The sequence below is a fragment of the Dermacentor variabilis genome, chromosome 4 (assembly GCF_050947875.1).
Source record: "Dermacentor variabilis isolate Ectoservices chromosome 4, ASM5094787v1, whole genome shotgun sequence".
NCBI lineage: Eukaryota > Metazoa > Arthropoda > Arachnida > Ixodida > Ixodidae > Dermacentor > Dermacentor variabilis.
This window is the reverse complement of record NC_134571.1, coordinates 219,614,367-219,637,116: the sequence shown is the minus strand read 5'-3', so window position 1 is coordinate 219,637,116 and position 22,750 is coordinate 219,614,367. Positions and strand designations below refer to the sequence as shown.

The window sequence follows — 22,750 nt, the reverse complement described above, 5'->3', positions numbered from 1 at the left end:
GGCACGTCGACGAATACGTGACCACCTTCCCACGGCTAGACCTGGTTCTTAGCGCTGCGGAAGCGAGGGTATCATATTGTTTGTGTCGGCATCGGCGGCGTTGTCCCTGAAACCAACTCCGCAGCTGGGGTTGACTCACTATCGGCGTCAGCGGCATCAGTCAGTCGCTGCTATCTCTTCCCTCCTCCCTTTATCGTGTTGTCCGCTTGCTGCGCGCGCTTCTGCCCCCATCGTTTGCCGCTGCGTGTACACGCCGCCCCCCTCCCCCCTCTTCCTGCGAGTATCCGGTTGTCAAAGCGCCGGCTCGAACTTAATTCCTTTCTTCGCTCCTCCTCCAATGCAACCCCTGTGCGGTGGCAATCAGAGAGCCAGATCGGTGGCGGCGGATCTGTATATGTGCACCGCCCGAGCCGAAATTGCCGCTGCCGTTCGCCCTGTGCGGTGGCAATCAGAGAGCCAGATCGGTGGCGGCGGATCTGTATATGTGCACCGCCCGAGCCGAAATTGCCGCTGCCGTTCGCCACTGCGAAATTATCTGCCAGTTCTTTCTGAGCCATGAGCGAGACGACCGATGGAAGTCCTCCGTCTGCTGCTGCTGCTGCTGCTGCTAAACGAGCTGCCAGAGCAGAGGCCCAGCGCCGTCGCCGTCAGAATCCAGAGGTGCGTGCCGCCGAAGCAGAAGCTTACCTAGTGGAGTCTTTGTTAAAGGAATACGTGTGAAAAATAAAAAAAAATTCTGTGATAGCGCATACATGTGTTGCTCGATTTATTTGCCTCAATCTATCGAAAAGGTGAAACAGCTTATTTGCTGCGCTCAAATTTCGCATTAGGAAGTAACGTAATCGTCGGTAATTTTTTTTCTACTGTCGAAATAACAATCTTGGGCAAACAGAAAGCACAGAATCGTTTATAGACGCTATCTCTTTACCGAATACGTACGTGAACGCCACTGCGCGCGGTCGCCGCGATGGAGTGTCCCGATCCGGCTTCATGCGTGAAAGGTACGCAAACGCTGTGAGCAAACTATGCGAAATATGTTCTTAAAGTGGGCTGTCTGCATAACTAAATGGAATATAACGGAATGAGACCTCAATGCAGCGGTCGCATGGGTTCGCAGTGACCGATTGCGCGCCTGCATCCATGTACGCGCACAATGTTTCCCTTTCGTTGCGATCGCGTTTTCGCATCGTGCCCTGAGCTTTAGACAGATGCATATGAGCATTTGACAGCACACAAGCAACCAGTGTTACGTGGAATCTATCCGAGCTGTTGAAAAATAAACTACGGACTTCGACACCTGCCAGGGCACTTGGGATGTCCTGTCGCGATGATTGAATCTTCTTTTTTCTAAGGTCTTGGATGTTTAAATACCATTAATTTCAAGTTGCCCCGCACTGTGCGTTTATCGGTCTTCTGAGGGAGCAATTACCTAATGCTTAGTTTATTTAATCCAGTACATTTCATTGTTTGGTGCTACACAAGCGTGAGCATATGTCATAGCTATTTTTATGTCCTTATTATGGTTTCCTTTGCGTTACTGTGAATTTGCCAGTATCCAGCATCAACAAGTACACAGGCCAAAACTTCGTGACATTAGCCGGGCAGAGCAGGCGGGCGAGCGTCTCAATGCACGCTTTCTGCTACTCACCGAACATTGTCGCCCCGACGCCGTATTAGACATCTTCCTCGCGTCTGTGCTTGATGCACACTCGAGTTGTAGCCGTTAGCTCTCTGTCGGTTCTAAGTTTCGCGACCCAAGCTTCACGCAGCTTCTTGTCCTGCGGCTACGTGCGAATAAGGCTGATACCGATATTATTTCGACAGTAAAAATTTCCCTCGTTTTGAGAGTACGTGCAAAAATGTCCAGGAGGGCTGCGACGTGGTGTTTTCATTGAGCGTCGTAAGCCAAACCTATAAGGAGCGCGACGCGTAATCCCTCATACTAGGCAAGGGAGGCTCTTCCGACAGGTGGCGACTCCGTAATTCCTCGCCCTCAATAGATTCGGCGGGAGAGAGAGGTATTTAATTGACGGTTGAAAGGTGGGGCTAAGTGAAGCGCGGTAACTGGCTCTCAATAGAGGACACCTCAACCGCACTGCACAAGGAGCAAGGGAGAGAAAGGTGGGGTGGCAGGAGCAGCGGCAACAGAGGATGCCTAGGCGCGTCACGGGACAAGCTCAAAGATGGTTGACAAGACCGGCATCATCGGCGAAGGTTAGCAGAGCACGGAACAGCACCCTGAGGGGGAAGTTGCAGCCCGAAGGGTGCAGAATGTGTTCCACCGCCGAGTAAGGGAGGTCATGCTGACGGCAGATGCTGACGAGGGGTTTTCGCGCTGTCGCGGTAGCCGGGCACCCGCAGAGCTGGTGCTTCAGAGTTTCCAGCGAGCCGCAGTCTCGGCAAAGGGGAGATGGAGCGCCGCGGAGGCAGTGCCGACGTTTGGGAGACACGCTCCGCGACAGCCGACCAGAGCAGACGTGTTGCGGATGGGCTCCCGCCCCACACCTATAACCTGGGAGTCGTCCTTCTATACCGACGACGGTTGCTATCGAGCCTCCGGCAGCCTTGGTCACCTCCCGCCGAATGGCTCGACGGGTTCGCCGCCGCCTGAGTGTGCGTACTCCCACGCTTTCCTGCTCGCCGCTCCTGAGCCCAGCCGCTAAACCGCTTTCCAATCGGTCTCCGCCTGCGCGGCCCTGCCACGCCAGGCTCTCCAACTGCAAAACCACCGCCCCGACTGCTGAAATGGCCGCCGGAGATTCGCCCATTGGTTCGAGCCCTTCCAACGGCCACCAACACACACCATTCATGGTCAACCTCCATGACGATCGAAGACTCCGATATGGACTCTCGTGATTACTTCACCCAAGACCTAGGCCTCCTGACATCGTCGTCCGGTTCGGCTGCGAGCTTCCCTTCCTACAGTCCCGCATGGGAGTACACTCTCAGCAAGCATCGGGCGAAGAAGCTTCGCAGGGCCGCCCGGGAAGCCCAGACCTCATGAGAATCGGAATCAGCCATATCTGTGAGTGGAACTCCGCCCAATTCCAACTTCCTGTCCCAGACATAACACCAAACCCTGTCATCGTTGCCCCAGACTGCGACCCCTACGAAAGGGAGATGTGAAGGTAGTCATACGGGCAACGAGAGGCTTAGCCCTAAAAAAATACCCAACCGCGCTACTGCGGCAGCAATCCTGCCAGAATCACGCCCGTGTGGAGGGGAAATACTTCGTGCGCCCCCACATGGGCTCAAACATCCTGATAGTCAGCACCCCGCACGAGGAGGCCGCTGACGATATCTGCCAACTCACCCACCTGAAGCTGGACAACCAAGCCCACCCGGTGAAAGCGTACGTCTCGTTCTCACCGCAAACCATCAGAGGGGTCATTCACGGACTCGACCCCAAGAATACAAGAGACACCCTCATGAAAGGGCTGTGGGTGCGGGACACCCGCATCAAGATCCTGGACGCCCGCATTTTGCGCGCATCTACAACGGCGCTGCTCATCATAGAAGATCGACCCCCACCTACCCAAGCTGGTCGACCACAGAGGGTGTGAATACCCACGTCACCAGTACACAGGCCGGCCGGGCAGTTCTGCCAGATGTGTATGCAGCCGGGACACCGCCCGGATGTGTGTCCAGACCCCAACACGCCCGTTTGCCGCCGGTGCGGCATGCCGAACCCACCCCCACCCATGTTTGCGAGTCGAAATGCGGACTCTGCGGTGGTCAGCATGAAATCGGCACCAAAAAATGCCCAAGAGACTGAAGCCACCAAGAGCGCTTAAGCTGCCACCCACCCGCAACAACATAGAGAAGAGATTGTCTCGACGGGACGGCCTCTCCAAAAACTACAATAACCGCTGGTTCGACTCCGAGGACGGGGACTCAGCCGACCGCAGCCGCAGCCAATCCAGGAGCCGATCCAGGTCCGGAAACCGAACCCGGCAGCAACAGCCACACCCACTTCAAATGCGGACACCACCCACACCGATGCCGAGAAAGAAGCAGCAACCCGCCCAAGACACAACCAAGCAGGTGAGCTGGGAAGGCAGGGGCAAGGACTCCTCTGCTCCTCAAACAGACACCCGAATCCCCAAACTACAAGCTATTATAATACGCAAAATGCTAGGAAAGCAGAACAAGACACCAACTTCTCAGCGCTTATGGCAGGGACGTAAAGGGCCCCCTGGGTCTGGGTCTGGATCTTCAGGATCCGCCCACATGTGGGGAGTGCTTAACGCCTGCTTCACCTCCGCCGCGGGTCGGGCCGGTACTGCACTATTTTCGGGATCGGCCCACGTATGGGGAGCGTTTAACGCCTGCTTCACCTCCGCCGCGGCTGGAACCGGTACTGCACCATCCTCGGGACCGGCCCACGTATGGGGATAGTGCTTAACGCCTACTTCACCTCCGCCGCCAGTTGGCCCGGCATTTCCCTATTCTCGGTATCAGCCCACGTATGGGGAGTGCTTAACGACTGTTTTACCTACGACGCGGGTCGGCCCTGCATTGCACTATCTTCGGAATCGGCCCACGTATGGGGAGTGCTTAACGCCTGCTTCACCTCCGCTGCGGCTGGGACCGGTATTGCACTATCTTCGGGATCGGCCCACGTATGGGGAGTGCTTAACGACTGCTTCAACTCCGCCGCGAGTCGGCCCGGCATTGCACTATCTTCGGGATTTTGTTCTACACGCTGACAAGATAGTGGGCAAAGTAGCCCTTAAGAGGAAGCTTTAGCTCGAGTGCTCCTTTACAAATGCATGTAAAAGAAGAATTTGTTTTTCTCAGCAACCACTGCATCAGATTTGACGAGGTTTGTTGCACTTAAAAGGAAATCTTAAAATCTAGTGACTGTCGGTTTGGAATTTGTGATTTATGTTATCATTTGTTTATTAAGAATTGGCAAAAATCGCAAATATTCAGATAATGAAACCATCAAGTTTTCAACTCTGTCTTTCGGCAATGAAAAATGATATCACAATTCTGTGCACTGCACTTAACAGTACATCTAAAACGAACAAAATTGATATATTGCGCATGAATCTCAAAAAATTTAGTAATATGGAAATACAGCTTTTGCAGAGCCCTTGTACACAACGTAAAGAATTCACGTAAGATATAAACGAACATACCGAGTTTGTCCGCTTTGAATGATCTAATGGATGCCGTTTACAGAACCGCAATATCTGTTGTTGATGCGCAGCGATTAATTTGTAAACTTCGTGCGTCTATTTTTTCAAAATTTCAAATTTTTGAAATTTTTTTAATCAAAATTCAAGCCTTTCAGAGAAATTGCGCTACCAGCAGTCACTAGAATTTGCCCTTCTCTTTCGAATCCGACAAATTTCAATAATATCGGTCCAGGCGTTATCTCAGAAAAGCGTTTCTGCGTTTTACATCTATTTGAATAGGCCGCGTCAAAGTTGTGCCTGAGCTAAAGCTTCCTTTTAACGGCTTCGCTGTAGAAGAAAAAAAGAAAGAACAAAAGAAAGAAATTACCGACGATTACGTTACTTCCTAATGCGAAATTTGAGCGCAGCAAATAAGCTGTTTCACCTTTTCGATAGATTGAGGCAAAGAAATCGAGCAACACATGTATGCGCTATCACAGAATTTTTTTTTATTTTTCACACGTATTCCTTTAACAAAGACTCCACTAGGTAAGCTTCTGCTTCGGCGGCACGCACCTCTGGATTCTGACGGCGACGGCGCTGGGCCTCTGCTCTGGCAGCTCGTTTAGCAGCAGCAGCAGCAGCAGCAGACGGAGGACTTCCATCGGTCGTCTCGCTCATGGCTCAGAAAGAACTGGCAGATAATTTCGCAGTGGCGAACGGCAGCGGCAATTTCGGCTCGGGCGGTGCACATATACAGATCCGCCGCCACCGATCTGGCTCTCTGATTGCCACCGCACAGGGCGAACGGCAGCGGCAATTTCGGCTCGGGCGGTGCACATATACAGATCCGCCGCCACCGATCTGGCTCTCTGATTGCCACCGCACAGGGGTTGCATTGGAGGAGGAGCGAAGAAAGGAATTAAGTTCGAGCCGGCGCTTTGACAACCGGATACTCGCAGGAAGAGGGGGGAGGGGGGCGGCGTGTACACGCAGCGGCAAACGATGGGGGCAGAAGCGCGCGCAGCAAGCGGACAACACGATAAAGGGAGGAGGGAAGAGATAGCAGCGACTGACTGATGCCGCTGACGCCGATAGTGAGTCAACCCCAGCTGCGGAGTTGGTTTCAGGGACAACGCCGCCGATGCCGACACAAACAATATGATACCCTCGCTTCCGCAGCGCTAAGAACCAGGTCTAGCCGTGGGAAGGTGGTCACGTATTCGTCGACGTGCCGGGGCCTACGTGAAATAACCGGCGCGTCGGCAACTGAAGAGCACCCTATCCGCCACACAAGAACAGGGGGGGGGGGACCCTTTCCTCCTCTTTCTGCATGGCGGCGACGGTGTTCTATGCAGTCACGTTATCTTGACTCTCTAGCGGCGTCAGCGGCATCCAGCGGTATCAGTCGGTCGCTGCTAGCGCTGGGGGGATGAAAGGGGGGCGGAGCTGGTTACGAGGCCGACGACAACGCCGACGACGACGCGAAACCCAGGAACGGACGCCAAAGAGCTGCGCTCTAAAAAAACGCCTCGACCGTCAACATCGCCGCCCCAGATTTCGTCTCGATGGCACCATCACCATCGGCACGGCTTTGTGAGCAGCTACCAAGCTGTTCACTTTCGTTATCTTCCCTCCCTCGGCGGCAGCGCATTGTCGTGATGCCAGCAACGCGCTAAATCTGCACCATCATTGCGTCATGCATCGCTTCTGGGACCAAGCAAGCTTTCGGCGGCACACGTTCACTGCTATATTGACACTAAATCTTTAAACTGCTTGCCTTCAAAAAACAGCGTGCATAAAAATCGAAAGCGGCCTGGCCACAAGGAACGAGCTCACGGGACCGTACTATTGATGAAAGTATCACAAAAAGCTAGGTGCGGTCAATTTGGCTTTACAGGTTTCCAAGGATTGACTGACGGGCTAGTTTCTTCATTATTCTAGTTGCTTCAAGAACAGCGCTTCAAGTTGCTAGAGCAGTCTGTCTGTGGTTCCTTTGTGTCCCGTCTTGAAGAGCTGTTCTTTCTGTGACTTTACAGATTTTCTTTTTCTGCATCAGTTACGCCTTACAAGAGCGTTTACTTGGAGAATTTTTGTTCGCATGGCTCTTACAGAGGAATGCTTAATCGAAGTTTTTGCGTTCGGCTGGATAATCTCGAGGACGGGCTCCAAACTGCTTTTTCGTAGCCACAGAAGATCAATTACTGAAAATTTAGTGATCGTAGCTTTGTTAATTACGCACACAACTTATCAACTTACTCCGCATCCAGAGGTTACCAATCTGAACACTCGAATGACAAAATTACGTCACCAATAGTTGTATTGATTTAATAGTTTTTTTTGGTGCATTTAAATATAGCCGGCACATTGGTGGTGCTGTAAGCTTCTTGTAAAGCAAATGTGAAAGCCTGGGCAGGTTTTCTTGGCACAAATCAAGTTTATGAGCTTAAGCACATGCGCCCAACCGTGCACTTGTGCCTTTATAACCGATCCTCCTTCATTATACAAGAAGCACCTCAGCGTTACTGTACAGCACACAAGGCCTGCAAGAACATTGTGCGCGCTCCCGATTAGATTTCTGAGCGTTGGTGGAATCAGGCTCGGTTTCCTGGCATCATCAGGAATAAAAACAGCAGCCTGGGGGAAAGCACTGAATATATTTTCAGTATTTTGCAACATATGAATTAGCGCGGACATGTACGTTAGAACGAAAATACTGAAGTATTAGGATGAGGGTTTCGCTGCATGTATATTGGCTTTCTAATGTTAAGATCTGAAGAAGAGATACTGTGATTTTGTGTCAATGCTGACATGAAATATGAGTTCCGACACAGTACCCGTGGTGGAACTGACCCCTGGACTAGAGGGCTACATTTAACCACGAAATGCTGGTTTGATAAGTATCGGTAATTGGAAAGCGTTTAGCTCTTGAATTTTTGGTATGTCGGTGCCGCTGTGCAGTATTGGGGCCCTTTTTACAACGCGCACTATATTTCAGCTAATATTCAAAACAACTGTATACTATTTTTGGGGGGTGGGGGTGAGTTTTTTTAGTGTCTAACTGCTGTCCCAAAGCTATCGGTTAGCTCAAAACGCACCCGCATGTGTTTCTAATATCCAGTATGTTGTCACGGATTCAATAGCGAAAGAGCGTTACCTTATCAGATTGCGCGCGTTAAGCGAATACTGGCGTACATTCTGCATTACATTTGAGGACCCGAGATTGCGCTGCAATGTACGGGCATTCCAATCTGATGAACCGCTGCCTTGATCCGTAGATCAGAAGGAAGCACTACTTTGCGTGCAGCCATCGTTGTACTTTTAGTGTTTTACAAGTCTACTGTTTATTTCTCCTGTTTACAACAGAAAGGAAGCAGGAGGTAAAGGCCATGTGGCCTGACAAAGATTTCTGCTCCTACAATTCGGCACGCAGGCCATACGCAACATACAAATCATATAAGTGTACAGAAATCAACTGGAGCGTCCAGATACAAAATAATATTTTCGTAAAAAAGAAAAATGAGTGGAAAAGAACATGACTTCAAGAAATACACTTAAGGTACATTTTCAGGTATTTTGTTTCGAACTTTAGCTATAATCTGAAAACCAATGAAATAAAAGACTGACAATTTGTATTACGACTCTAATCAAACTCGATATTGTTGCAATGAGAAAGGTTCTATACGATTTATTCGGACGTTCCATAATTTCATAATGAGAACACCGTAGACGATGTAGCAGTGTACGCGCCTGGTAACTAACTAGTTGTTTTCCGTAATTGGTTCTTATTGTAGGTGCTCTTATATTATGTTGCCGTAAGCTGTAATGCAGATTGGTGGGCACATTTAGGATATACTGTGATTTGGTTTAGTTAATGTATTGCATCAACTTGTAGTAATAGACCTGGTTTGCCTTTAACATAGAATGTTTTATAAACGATGGCTTGGTTATAAAGGTTTGTACAAGGCCACGATATCCCTCCAATGCACGTAAGACTTTTTTGCAGTACTATCAATTTATTATAGTTTTTTTGTGAAGTAGTACCCCAAATGAATATAAAGTAGGTTAATCGATAATAAAAAATGCGCAGGACAAGGAATGTTGCAACCACGGAGGAACCGGGGTGCTCAGTCTACATTAAGCAACCGACAGTTCTACTTAGTTTCAGAGCAATCTGATCGACGTGCGTGTTCCAGGCCAAATTTTCCTGGAACCAGACTCCAAGAAATTTCTTAGATTTTACTTGTTTTATCAACCTATCTTCAAAAAGAATAGCTATGCTGCCGTTATGCGGTTTATTAGTAGGAGCAAAGATCATATATTTTGTTTTAGAAGAATTCATTTGCAATTTATTCTGCCGTAACCAGCAAGAAAGTTTCATTATGTAATTGTTAACCTTTAGTTCGAGCTCTCTAATAGTAGCAGCTTTAAAGAATATGTTAGTATCGTGTGCATACATAAATAATTGAGCAGACTCGGGGATGTCACACAGGTCACTAATACAAATTACAAACAAAAGTGGTCCAAGTATTGATCCTTGTGGAACACCAGTTATGATTTCCGCGTACGATGAAACATCACTGTTGATGCTGACATACTGATAACAATTTGTTAAATAGTTTCTTAAGAGTTCCAGTACGATACCTCGTACACCATATCGCTCCAATTTGCTAATGAATAAATTGTGGCATACTGAATCAAAAGCTTTCTTGAGGTCTTCAAATAAACCTAACGTGTACATTCTATTTTCATTATTCGTTATTTTTTATGTTTGATATTAAGAAGAGCTGCTTCGCAAGATTCATTTTTTGGATATCATATTGCATGTCACTGATAACGTTATATCTACTGAAAAAATTTTGTAATCTAATATTCAGGGCACTCTCGAACACCTTTGATAAAACAGGTAAAACAGATATCGGCCAATAGTTTGTCATTAAGTGTTTATCACCTCCTTTGTAAATTGCGCATACTCGGGCTATTTTTAGAAGAACTGGAACGATACCGCGTTCAAACATCCTAGTTGTGATGTGAGCTGTGACAGGTGAAACTATATCGGCAATATATTTCAGTGGTACTGGTTTAACATCGTCATACCCAGGAGACGTTTTTTAAGCAGTAGTTGCGCTACCTCAGCAGGTGTAACACGTGAAAGTATTGCTGAGTTAGACTGAATTCGCTTACTGCAGGTGTCGCCATGGGTTCTCCCCCTTCGGGATGCTGGGTAGTGCAAACGAAATATTCCATCAAAGAAGCTGCTGCTTCTCTGCCTGTCAACACACCAGTGGCTGTCTTTATGTCTATCTCGGTGTTCTGTCTTCGTAGAAGTTAGGTCTCTAACTTCATTCCAAACTTTCCTAGGGTCAGTTCTTATGTTAACAAATAACCGTTCATAGTAATTAATTTGTGCTTGCTTTAATTTAGCGGCGACCTTATTTCTGTATTTTTTGAAGTCAGTCAACAGTTGCGCACTCCTGCATTTCACAAACAAGCGGTACATTGTCTTTCTTTGCGTTATCATATTTAACAAAGCAGCATTTATCCAAGGTTTCCGACTCCTCTTATTGCACAATTTCAACGGAAACGCTTGGCGTAGCACTTGATCATTTTTTTTTTTTAAGAACAGCTTGTATGCCGAATTTGTATCTCGTTCTTCAAGTACACATGACCAGTCTGTTGACAGAATCAGGGAACGGAAATTTTCAAATGATCTTGCGCGGAAACAACGAGTCATAGCTTTTTTCCCTTCCTCCCCTCTTTTATGCGCGTAAGGAATGAAACAAAATACAGGCAGATGATCACTTATCTCAGTGGATAACTGCCCCGCAGCGCAGTCAGTTGGACGTTTATTGTTATTGCATGTACAGGAAACGGGCTTACATATTATATACAGCATCGGGAGGTCTCAGAGTGAGAAAGTGCCAGGGGGCCTCCTATCATTAGTGGGTACATAAGAGTATTAGAGCAGCAAGTAGAAGGCGAACAAACAAACAAAACAAAAAAAGAACGCGTCAAGAAATACAATTCATAGGGTACAAGTTATAATAAATAGAAAACAATTAAATATGTATTAAAAACAGCGTTACACAGTAATATCACAATGCATAATCACAAGCAGGAATATTTAGTAATGTGTAACAAAAAATTTGGCTCTTCTACATACTACTAAGAAAAATACGATGTATTTTACAGAAATATGAAGCCTAATGATACAATAATAAAAGTAATGTAAACAAAATGTAATAATTATGAAAATGTATTTCTGACAAATGAAAAAATGCTTCTGCTAGCAGTAGTCTTTTCATGCAGTGTTTAAAAAACTGCAATGAAAGAGATGACTTAATATTGCCAGGGATGCGATTCCAAAGTGAAATACCATAGAAGCGAAGCGTAAATTTTCCATAGTTGGATCTGTATTCAGGCAAGAAGATTATTGCGTTCTGAAAACCTAGTATTATTTTTGTTCATGATGTTATCAAAAGCCAGGCTGCCTAATGATATTTCACGATGAAAGAGACGAAATGTAATGAGTGACAACTTGTGATAGAACGCCTGTTGAATGGGTAAAACGTTAAGATGTTGATAGGTAGGTAAAGAATGGCAATGGAATGAGCTAAAAGTCATTAATCTTATTGCTTGATTTTGAAGACGTTTAAGTGGTTTGAGACTAATGGCATATGTATACCCAATGAAGATAAATAGTATGATAAATGACTATTAATATAAGCATGATACAACGCTCTAATAACATGAGGTTGGAAGAATGCGCGTGTTTTAATTATAATATGGCTTTTTTATTAGCGAGTTGGCATGGCTATTGAACTTAAGGTGTTTGTCGAGAGTAACACCCAGGAATTTAACAGTATGAGATGTCGGTGTAACATAAGTATTTAACGAGGCAGTTATGGAAGCAGAAATCGCCGTTTGTGGGTTATGAAATAGTACAAACGTTGTTTTTAAGGAATTGATCTGAAGTTGATTATCTGTGCACCAGGAATACACATTGTTAAGATCAGTGTTAAGCGTGTCTTGAAGCGCAGTAAGCGATTTCTGTGATTTGTAAATGGTCGTGTCATCAGCATATTACAAACAGTTACAAGTGGTTTTTAGATTAGGTAGATCATTTATAAATAATAATAACAACAATGGACCTAATATGGAGCCTTGGGGAACGCCACAGTTGATTGCTTTAGTAGAAGAGAACTGGCAATAAGATACACTACTTGAGGCCTGTTAGACAGGTAACTACGAATAACATTTAAAGGTAGGCGAGTAATACCGAAAGATTAAAGCTTATACAGAAGAATAGAATAATCTATAGTGTCAAATAATTTTGTTAGATTGATGAATATGGCTCCTGCAACAAACCCTTCGTCAATAAATCGTGTAGTGTTATCCGTGAATTCAATTAATGCCAATTCCGTCGAATAATCCTGCCTAAAACCAAACTGGAATGGAGGAAGAAGGTTAAATTTATTCAGATGGTGCATTAGACGAGTATAAATAAGTTTTTCGATGGCCTTACTAAAGAACACAAAATGCCAATTGGGCGGTAATTATTAATATTTCCACGCGAACCCTTTTTGAACACAGGGATTACTTTACCCTGTTTCAGCAAATCAGGAAATATGCCTCTGCTAAAATTTTGTTAACGATATCTGCAAGAACAAATGATATGTCTGCCGCAGCCAGTTCTATTCTAGAAGGGTGGATAGAATCTAGGCCAGGTCCAGTAACTTTAAGAGAAGAAACTACCTTTAAAACTTCGCTGGAAGAAACCAGTTGAAGGAAAAATGACAGCGTTGGGTGGGGGATGGCGTCGAACACTAGGTGATAGGCAAGCGGCAAAATGGCCACTAAAAGCATTTGATATGCCAGCCACGTTTGTGCATTCCTCACTGTTGTAAGTTATTTTTAATGCCCGTGTTAGACTCCGTAATATTAATAAATTCTTTAATAAGCTCCCAATTACGCCTGGTATTTGTTGCGTTCTGAATTATCCGTCTTTCATAACAGTCCCGTGTTGCATGTTTAAGGATACCAGAAAGGATATTGCTATAATTCTTAAATTTACTTCGCAAAGCTGTGTTGAAAGGCTACAATTTCACCTTTCTGCGAAGAGTATTCTTTTTTGTTATAGAGCACACAACGCATTTGTTACACATGGATTTCTGGGAGACGAGAATCTACGTTTAAAGGACACATGAGTTGTGCACTCACTAATATAATTTGTTATTGTTGATAAAAATATCGAATACGTCCTCTCAGGACAGTTCTGAAAAACGCTGTTCCAACAAGTGCCTTGTACTTTTCTGTATAAATGAAGTTCATTGAAAGAACTTTAGGAATATTGGTGATACTGCGCACGTTTCGCGATACCCAGAAAGAACACAGGATAGTGGTCAGTAATGGAATAATCTATTAATCCCGTGGTATAATTAAAAGATGACGAGGAAAATATATGACCTATCAATGTGCAAGAACCAGAAGTCTCGCAGCTGGTTGGAACATCGATCGAAAAATAGAAAGCGTAGCTAAATAAACAGTTAGTATAATCAAAGCATGACTGGCAGTTGGAATTAAGTATGTTTATGTTAATGTCACCAGAAATGATGTTATTGTCTTCATTGGTTAAGACGCTGAGTATTTATTCTAGCTGTAAACAAGAGTCCGAATGCGACGATGATGGAGAACGATAAACGGATGCTAGGATTGTGTTCCGGTTATATTGTGACAGGACATTCCGGTCGAACTCCAGCCAGACAGACTCGTACAACAAATTGCGGAAGGAAATATCATGACGACGAGTGTACGCAATCGACGAATTCACAAAAATGGCAGATGCACCACATCACTGGACCCCACGGTAACCATATTCACTTATATATCCTGGCCGACCAAATAGATTGCCGTGTACTGGTGTTAGCCGTGTTTCTGACAGGCATATTAAATAAAAATTATGGCTAAGTAAAGAAAGACAGGGACAGACATCTTCTCACATGAAAACATGCCTCTATTCATGGTGAGGATTTACCTCGGAAAAACGGGAGTGCAGGCGCACTGATTATGTAAAGACAGCCAGATCGCTTACGCCTGAAATGCAATAAACGTGGCTATTCTCAGTCTATCTGGCTTTGATCTCGCAGTTTTCAGTCCAAAGGAATCGTCATCCTCCTTTCTTTCACGTTAAAGAACCCCAGGTGGTCAAAATTTCCGGAGTCCTCCACTACGGCGTGCCTCATAATCAGAAAGTGGTTTTGGCACGTAAAACCCCAAATATTATTATCCTCCTTTCTTTTTCAATTCGAGAGCTTGCGCAAAAAGTCGCTTGTTCTCTGGCGTGAGGTGATCATTCACGAAAAACGGGGAATCACTGTTTCGGGAAAATCCAATGGCTGATATGGTGAGCTTAGCCTTTTTAGCTTTACTAATGAATTCAGCTCGCTCTGACCTTGATCAATCGCGCGATAATGTTCTTGTCTTTTTTTTTTTTTTTGCGGGGACACGATAAGCAATGTCAATGTCGGATGGGACGACAGGACAGCCAATCCTTTCACCAATGGTTTGTATTACGGCCAGGCAGTTTCACCTTCCGTGACGGGAATGCCTTTTACTTCAACGCTGTTCAGGCGAGAATACTGCTCTAGAGACATGAGACGTTGAGACAGCTTGGTGTTTTCATCCTTCAACAACCTATTTTCCTTCAATATGATCTCATTCTGTACTTTCACAGATTCATACAGTCCATCAAACATGCTAAGACTCTCTTGCATTGCTTTCATTTCGGCATGTAGTGTTGCTATTTCTTTCGCTGGCTCAGCACACGACGGCATCTTCAAACAAACACTTGTGGCAACAAGGCAGCGGCAAAGATGGATTAGGAAATGCACAAGTTTATAAGAGACAAACCTGTACGAAGTATCGGGGTGGGGTTAGTTGCTTGCTCGCTGCCGCAACGCTTGCTGCCAAGGGACGGGCTGGCGCACGGACACCCTCTTTTGTAGGCGATCCGGTAGATACGGTCACTCCGGCAGACGTCGCTTGACTTCACGACAATGTAGAGAACAGCGGGCGCGAGTTGTGACGTGAATCGGCAGATTACGTCACTCCAGTAGATGCCGCTTGAATCCACCAGGGCGTCGATAACTGCAGGCGTGAATTGCAACCTTTACGCAGTATCGGGATGGAATTAGTCGCTTGCTCGCTGCCGCAACCCTTGCTGCCATATTGGTTATGCATATATCAAGTCGCCGTTTACGCCGTGAGCCTGGTGGGTTCTGAGATTACGTTTGTGCACATGAACGAATTCATTAACCCAGTAAGCTGTCTTGATGATACCTCATCCGACATATCTACAGTTAGATCGCTCATTATAATAAAGGGGAGACGGCGAATGGCTCAGGAAATGTAGAACCTGTTCTAGGAAATCGAAGAACGTCAGTTTCTTTCCCAACGGCGGGCGATACATAACCACAGCTGTGACGTATTCAAGGCGTACCATTACACTTTCTGCATTCTTCGTTACAAGGGAAAATTATGGGATTACCTCATGTATAAGGCACACCTGAACATAGACAGCCACGCCACCTCCTCCGCACTTTGTTCTTACTAAACCATATTATATGTAATTTTCCCAGTACGTGGTATTATCGTTCACAATATTCATTGTTTCATAGTACAATACGATATCAAAATTGTGCGCGATTGACGCTAACAAGCAATTCAGTTTGTCCTTTGTCTTTTATGCTGCAAAAGATTAAGAAAAAAAAATTTTAACACATTACTGGTATTAAGGATTAATTTATTGAACGAATGAATCTCATAGTAAGTGCAGTTAATACAATTAAACTAATTTTACTTAGAAAGTAGAGAGGAGAGAGTCATGGCGCTCACGCTCATCTGATAGACAACTTCCATACTGGAGATTCTAACGGCTGGCGAGTTTTCATCGTTGCGAACGAACACCTTGCCGCCAGCAGGCCATACGAACTGCCACCGCAATTACTTCTTCCTTTCTACTGCGGCACCAAGAAGTCGCTTGCCATACCGTGTGAGGTGTTCGTTTACGAACACCTTTGAGGATGATTGAAAGCCAAGCGCCTTTGTATCTATTCTGTTCTTATTTTTTGGCTTTGCTAAGAAATGCATTCCTCTTGGTTCTGCGCACAAATCGAACAATAATATTTGCTTCATCATGTCGTGCAGTAGGCACTTGGTGGCAGATATCTATATCGGCCTCTGAGACCTTTTCTTTAATCAGCTCGCCAATTTGCGACACAATGCTTACTGGTTCGCTTTTAATTGGGATGCCCTTTATCTCAACGTTATTTCAGCGTTGATATTCTTCTAGTTCCTCAATCCGGCACGATAGCTTGGCATTCTCATCGCGTAGATCCTGGCTTATGTTTAGAACCTGCTGTATTTCTGCTTTCAACTCGGCGACTTCTTGAAACTTGTCCTTAATACTCCTCAAGTCTTACCTGAGCTCCTGCCTCAAATTTTAAATGGTCTCAGCCTCCTTCGACATTGCACAACAAAACGGTACATCAATGCACTAAAAATACAAGCAACAGGAATCAAACAGGTAAAAGAAGACTGACGGGTAGGGCAGCAGTGCTCATATTCTATGACTATATTGGCTTAATAAGTGTGTACCGCTCACTTGCAAAAGCAAAGGCAATATTTAGATGTGGCTCCGTAGTGCACTGCTGCCGAAGTGTGACAGATGTTCGCTCCATTGACGGTTTTATGCTATGGTTTGGCACTCGTCCGTTCCTGGCGCAGTCGCAGAAGAGTAGCTCCGGCTGCCTGACGTCCATCACTGTTGCAGTGCTGACACACGCAGCACTGCAGGCGTCCAATGGCGCGATAGCACGCTGGTCGATTCCGGCCGCGGGCAACAAAAGTAGAGGCAATATTTAGATGTGCCTCCGTAGTGCACTGCTGCCGAAGAGTGACAGATGTTCGCTCCGTTGACGGTTTTATGGTGTGGTTTGGCACTCGTCCGTTCCTTGCGCAGTCGCAGAAGAGTAGATCCGGCCACGTGACGTCCAATCACTGTTGTGGTGCTGACACACGCAGCACTGCAGGCGTCGAAAGGCGCGATGGATGGATGGATGGATGCATGGATGGATGGATGGATGGATGGATGCATGGATGTATGGATGCATGGATGTATGGATGTATGGATGGATGGACGGAAAACTTTAATGAAGGTCCTGAGGTACGCGACTCAGCGCGCTGCGGGCCGCTCCTACGTTGGGACAATCAGGCCGTGCCCGAACGCCGCATCGTGGGCCCTCTGGACAGCCCATAGTTGCGCCCCGGCATCGGGGCTCTTGATGGCGGAGAGCCACTTGTCCTCATTGATTTGTTCTGTGCCTCGTAATGAGGGGCAACGCCAGAGCATATGGTCTAGGCTAGCGAAGTCATTGCAGTGCCTGCAAGAACTAGTGGCATAAGCGTCGGGATAAAGCTTGTGGAAAAAAGCCGGGCTGGGATACGAGCCTGTTTGCAATAATCTTAGGGTCAATCAATGCCTGCGCTCTATTTAACTTCTTCTGAAGAAGGGGAAAGTATCTCCTGCTGAGATAAAAGTGCTGCGCAATTTCATTGTATGTGGTCGATTGATCTCTGTTCTCCACCACTGCGGGCCGGCTGTGGAGTTCTCCATGGCCGCGGAAAGCGAGACCTCGCGCCTTGGAGTGGGCCATATCGTTGAGGTTTGTGGGGCCTCCCATTATGGTTTCCATGTGAGCGGGGAACCACGTTAGAGTGTGAATGGCGATGCTTTTGCCGTCGAGGATGCGACAGGCTTCCTTACACACGGCGCCAACGCTGAAGGCGCGGATGGCTGGCCTGGAGTCGCTGAAGATATTGGCATGTTTGTCGTCCAAGAGGGCCAAGGCAATGGCCACTTGCTCGGCCGCACGCGACGTGCTTCGTACCGAAGCGACGTTAACGGTCGAACCCCTGTGGTTGATCGACACTACCGTGAAATTGTTGCTGTTGCCATACAGGGCCACGTCAACGAAGCAGCTGCCACCAGGGAGTTCTGTCACGCGGCGTAGGAGCGCCACCATCCTGGCCTTCCTTCTTTCTACGTTGCGCAGGGGATGCATATTGCGCGGGGCGGGGGATATGAGGACGTTGTCTTTCTGCTCTTTCGGAAGGCCCTGGTAGGCATCTTCGACAGTCGCCGGGGGGACGCCCATGTCTCTTAGGAGTCGTCTGCCCGTCCTGCTGCCGGAGAGTCTGGGAATCTGTGCCCTTTCTTGTGCTTCTGGAATTTCTTCCAGGGTATTATGAATACCCAACTGCAGGATTCGGTCGGTTCGTGTGTAGTTTGGTAGTCCGAGCACGCTCTGATCCCCCACCTTTTCATGGCATTTAGCTTGTCTCACTCGGCCCTCCTCCACACGTGCATGGCCGCTACGTACGTGAAATGGCATGACAAGAAAGCGTGGACAAGCCTTGTCAGATTCTCTTCGCTCAGGCCTCTCCTTCTGTTAGCTACCCTCTTGATTAGACCGATGACGCTATCCGTCTTCTTTGCTAGTTTGTGAATGGTCATGCTATTTGTGGCCCGCCCCTTCGAGTGTCATTCCCAAGATTCGAATGGACGTGACTTTGGGAATCGGATCTCCGCACTTGGTGTAGAGATTAATCTCGATTTCAGTGGGGGTTCCCACTTCTGTGTCTTGCGGCCCTTTCTAGTTGGCCTGTAGAGAAGGAGCTCCGATTTCTTTGGCGAGCACCGGAGTCCTGTGTCTGTTAGAATGCGCTCTGTAATGTCGACAGCTTCCTGGAGAGCGGCTTCGACTTGTTCGTCACTGCTACCCACGCACCAGACAGTGATGTCGTCCGCGTAGATCGTGTGGCCGACGCCCTGGACTTTGCCTAGGTATCTCGAGAGGTCGACCATTTCGATGTTGAAGAAGAGCGGTGAGATGACTTACCCCTGGAGCGTGCCTCCCCTGCTCAGCTCCATTTTCTCTGATTCCAAATCTCTAGCGTTGTGGATGGCGCATCGTTTGCTCAAGAAAGACCTGGCGAAGGCATGGAAGGACGAGCCTAGGTCGAGTTTGGCAATGGCGTCGAAAACGAACTCGTGACGGATGTTATCAAAGGCCTTCTCCAGGTCCAAACCAAGGATGGCTCTCGTGTCCCGAGTGCAGAGTTCCAGGATTTGGATCTTGATAAGCTTCATGACGTCCTGGGTGGAGAGGCCTGGCCTGAAACTTACCACGTTGTGAAGGAAAAGCTCGTTGGTCTCGATATACTCGGGAATTCTGTTATGGATGGCGTGCTCGGCCACCTTCCCTACACATGACGTCAGTGAGATGGGGCGGAGGTTGCCCAAGCTCGGCGGTTTACCGGGTTTTGGGATGAATATGACCTTCGCCAACTTTCATTATTCCGGTACAATTCCCTCCTCCCCAATCCGATTCATCTCATCTGTGAGAAACTAGATCGATGTGTCCTCTAGGTTTCTGGGAGCCTTGTTGTTAATGTGATCCGGGCCGGGTGCTGACCTACCATTGAGGTCGTGTAGGGCGCGGCGGATTTCACTGACTTTGAAAGGCGCGTCCAACGCGGAGTTCGGCTTCCCTTTGTATAATGGGTATGCCGCCTCATCGGCCACAGCTTTGAGCGGCAGGTACTTCTTAGCTAGCATCTCCAGCACGTCCTCTTCGGAAGACGACTTCTTGGCTTCGTGGAGCGCTTTAGCGAGGACACTTCTCTGGTTTGACTTGGTGCCGGAGTCGTCAAGCAAGTGTTTGAGAAGATTCCACTTGCCTCCCGTGCGCATCTGCCGGTCGATTGAATTGCAAATTCGTCCCAGTGCTGGCTAGACAGGGCTTGGCAGTGCTCGCCGATCTGCTTGTTGGTCTCGACTATCTTTTTTCTGAGCTTGCGATTCGACCGTTGGTTTTTCCACCTCTCGAGAAGTGATTGCTTGGCCTTGAGAAAGTGTGCTAGCCTGCTATCCATTTTGTCTGTCTGTAGATCCGTCTCTATCGTTTTGCTGGTAGAGCAGACATCTTGCAGAATTAGTGCAAACCACTGGACGAGACTCTCCGGCTTTTCTCCACGGGCAGCGCAAGCCTTGCGAACCTCACGAAATTTGTCCCAGTCAGGAACCGAGAAGCCCTTCTCTCTTTTCTGCTCCTCTTGTAAGCTGGTGGCCGTGATGTAATGATCGCTACCGAGGTCTATGAGCAGATTGGACTACACGGCTGAGCCAACGTTTTTAGCAAAGGCGAGATCCGGGACAAAGCCCCTGGTCACGGAGGTGCCGCGTCTGGTGGGAAAGGCTGTGTCCGTCAATAGAGACAGTCCCGCATCTCCCGCCTCCTGCCGCAGGCTTCTGCCCTTGACCGTGTCGTCCGTGTAGTTCCACGCGTGAAAAGGGGCGTTAAAATCGCCGGCCACAACCAGTGGAGAGCTTCCGGCAAGTTTCGTTGCGCTAGTGATGATGATGATGGTTTTGAAACGTTGTCTGAGAACGCTCGGGATGCTGTATACGTTAAGTATAAAAATGCTGGAGATGTTGGATTGACTTGGGATGACATCTACTAGGGAGGTCTCCATCTTGCTAGGCAGGACCCCTACATCGTGTGCGATGAAGGTGAACTTGCTGCTGACTAATGTGCAGATTCGTCTGCCGTCCCCACGGAGAGCAAGAGCTTTGCATCCCTGGAGTGAAACCTGATCAGTCATCGTTTCTTCCAACAATATAACATGTGGCTTTTCTTTGTGATTGCGAACAAACTGCCGCAGGGTGCATCTTTTATGGTGGAGTCCCCTGCAGTTCCACTGCCAAATCCTAAATTGGTTAGCGTGGTCCCATCCTTGCTGTATAGAGCGCCTTCCGGCGTTGCTAATAGGGTCTCGAGGGAGATGGTTCTACTAATCGGTCCGGGGATGTGCACCGGTGGCGGCGTAGGTACCGACGCGCCATCCGGGAAGTAAACGGGACGTACGCGGGTCGACGTCCTGATGTTCATTTCCTGCACCTTGTACTCTTATTTCTGGCATTCTGTTTCCTAAGCATTGAATTTTGACGTTTTGAGCGTCTGACTTCTGATCCACGACCAAGAGTCGTTGATCCACTGCAAAGAGTCGTTCGTTAATCTTCTTGATCTCGAAGCAGACGGAATTCAACATTTCTTTCACCTCGGACTTCGCTTTAGCCTGTACATTTTCGCGCATGCTGGGAACGGCCTTTCTTTTGGCTGGGTTACCCGAGTGGCTCGCATCCACGACCATGGGAACGTCAGCGGTTTGGGGCGAGGAGGTGCCTAAGGGGGTCCCCGAGAGGGTTCAACTAGGGACTGGAACGGGTGAGCACGCTGGTCGAATCCAGTCGCGGGCTGCAAAAGCAGTGGCAATATTTAGATGTGGCTCCGTAGTGCACTGCTGCCAAATCGTGACAGATGCTCGCTCCGTTGCCGGTTTTATGCTGTGGTTTGGCACTCGTCCGTTTCTTGGGCAGTCGCAGAAGAGTAGCTCCGGCCACGTGACGTCCAATCACTGTTGTGGCGCTGACACACGCAGCACTGCAGGCGTCCAATGGCGCGATAGCACGCTGGTCGATTCCGGTCGCGGGCTGCAAAAGCAGAGGCAATATTTAGATGTGGCTCCGTAGTGCACTGCTGCCGAAGTGTGACAGATGTTCGCTCCGTTGACGCTTTTATGGTGTGGTTTGGCACTCGTCCGTTCCTTGCGCAGTCGCAGAAGAGTATATCCGGCCACGTGACGTCCAATCACTTGTGGTGCTGACACACGCAGCACTGCAGGCGTCCAATGGCGTGATAGCACGCTGGTCGATTCCGGTTGCGGGCTGCAAAAGCAGTGGCAATATTTAGATGGGGCTCTGTAGTGCACTGCTGCCAAATCGTGACAGATGCTCGCTCCGTTGACGGTTTTATGCTGTGGTGTTGCACTCGTCCGTTTCTTGGGCAGTCGCAGAACAGTAGCTCTGGCCACGTGACGTCCAGTCACTGTTGTGGTGCTGATACACGCAGCACTGCAGGCGTCCAATGGCGCGATAGCACGCTGGTCGATTCCGGTCGCGGGCTGCAAAAGCAGTGGCAATATTTAGATGTGGCTTCGTAGTGCACTGCTGCCGAAGTGTGACAGATGTTCGCTCCTTTGACGATTTTATGGTGTGGTTTGGCACTCGTCCGTTCCATGTGCAGTCGCAGAAGAGTAGATCCGGCCACGTGACGTCCAATCACTGTTGTGGTGCTGACACACGCAGCACTGCAGGCATCCAATGGCGCGATAGCACGCTGGTCGAGTCCGGTTGCGGGCTGCAAAAGCAGTGGCAATATTTAGATGTGGCTCCGTAGTGCACTGGTGCCAAAGAGTGACACATTCTCGCTCCTTTGACGGTTTTATGGCGTGGTTTGGCACTCGTCCGTTCCTTGTGCAGTCGCAGAAGAGTAGATCCGGCCACGTGACGTCCAATCAATGTTGTGGTGCTGACACACGCAGCACTGCAGGCATCCAATGGTGCGATAGCACGCTGGTCGAGTCCGGTTGCGGGCTGCAAAAGCAGTGGCAATATTTAGATGTGGCTCCGTAGTGCACTGGTGCCAAAGAGTGACACATTCTCGCTC

General features: G+C 47.9%; 1 protein-coding gene across 2 annotated transcripts in view; it reads right to left on the bottom strand.

Annotated features, from left to right (window-relative positions):
- The window catches only part of LOC142580117 (adenylate cyclase CyaB), a 189,527-nt gene that overhangs the window by 139,940 nt on the left and 26,837 nt on the right, over positions 1 to 22,750 (bottom strand). The window contains exon 2 of one of the 2 annotated variants that reach the window (XM_075690933.1): positions 15,033 to 15,269. The exons of the other annotated variant lie outside the window; for it this stretch is intronic. The gene's annotated coding sequence lies outside the window, so the exon portion shown is untranslated. The remainder of the gene's footprint in view (positions 1 to 15,032; positions 15,270 to 22,750) is intronic. 2 annotated transcript variants of the gene reach the window in all.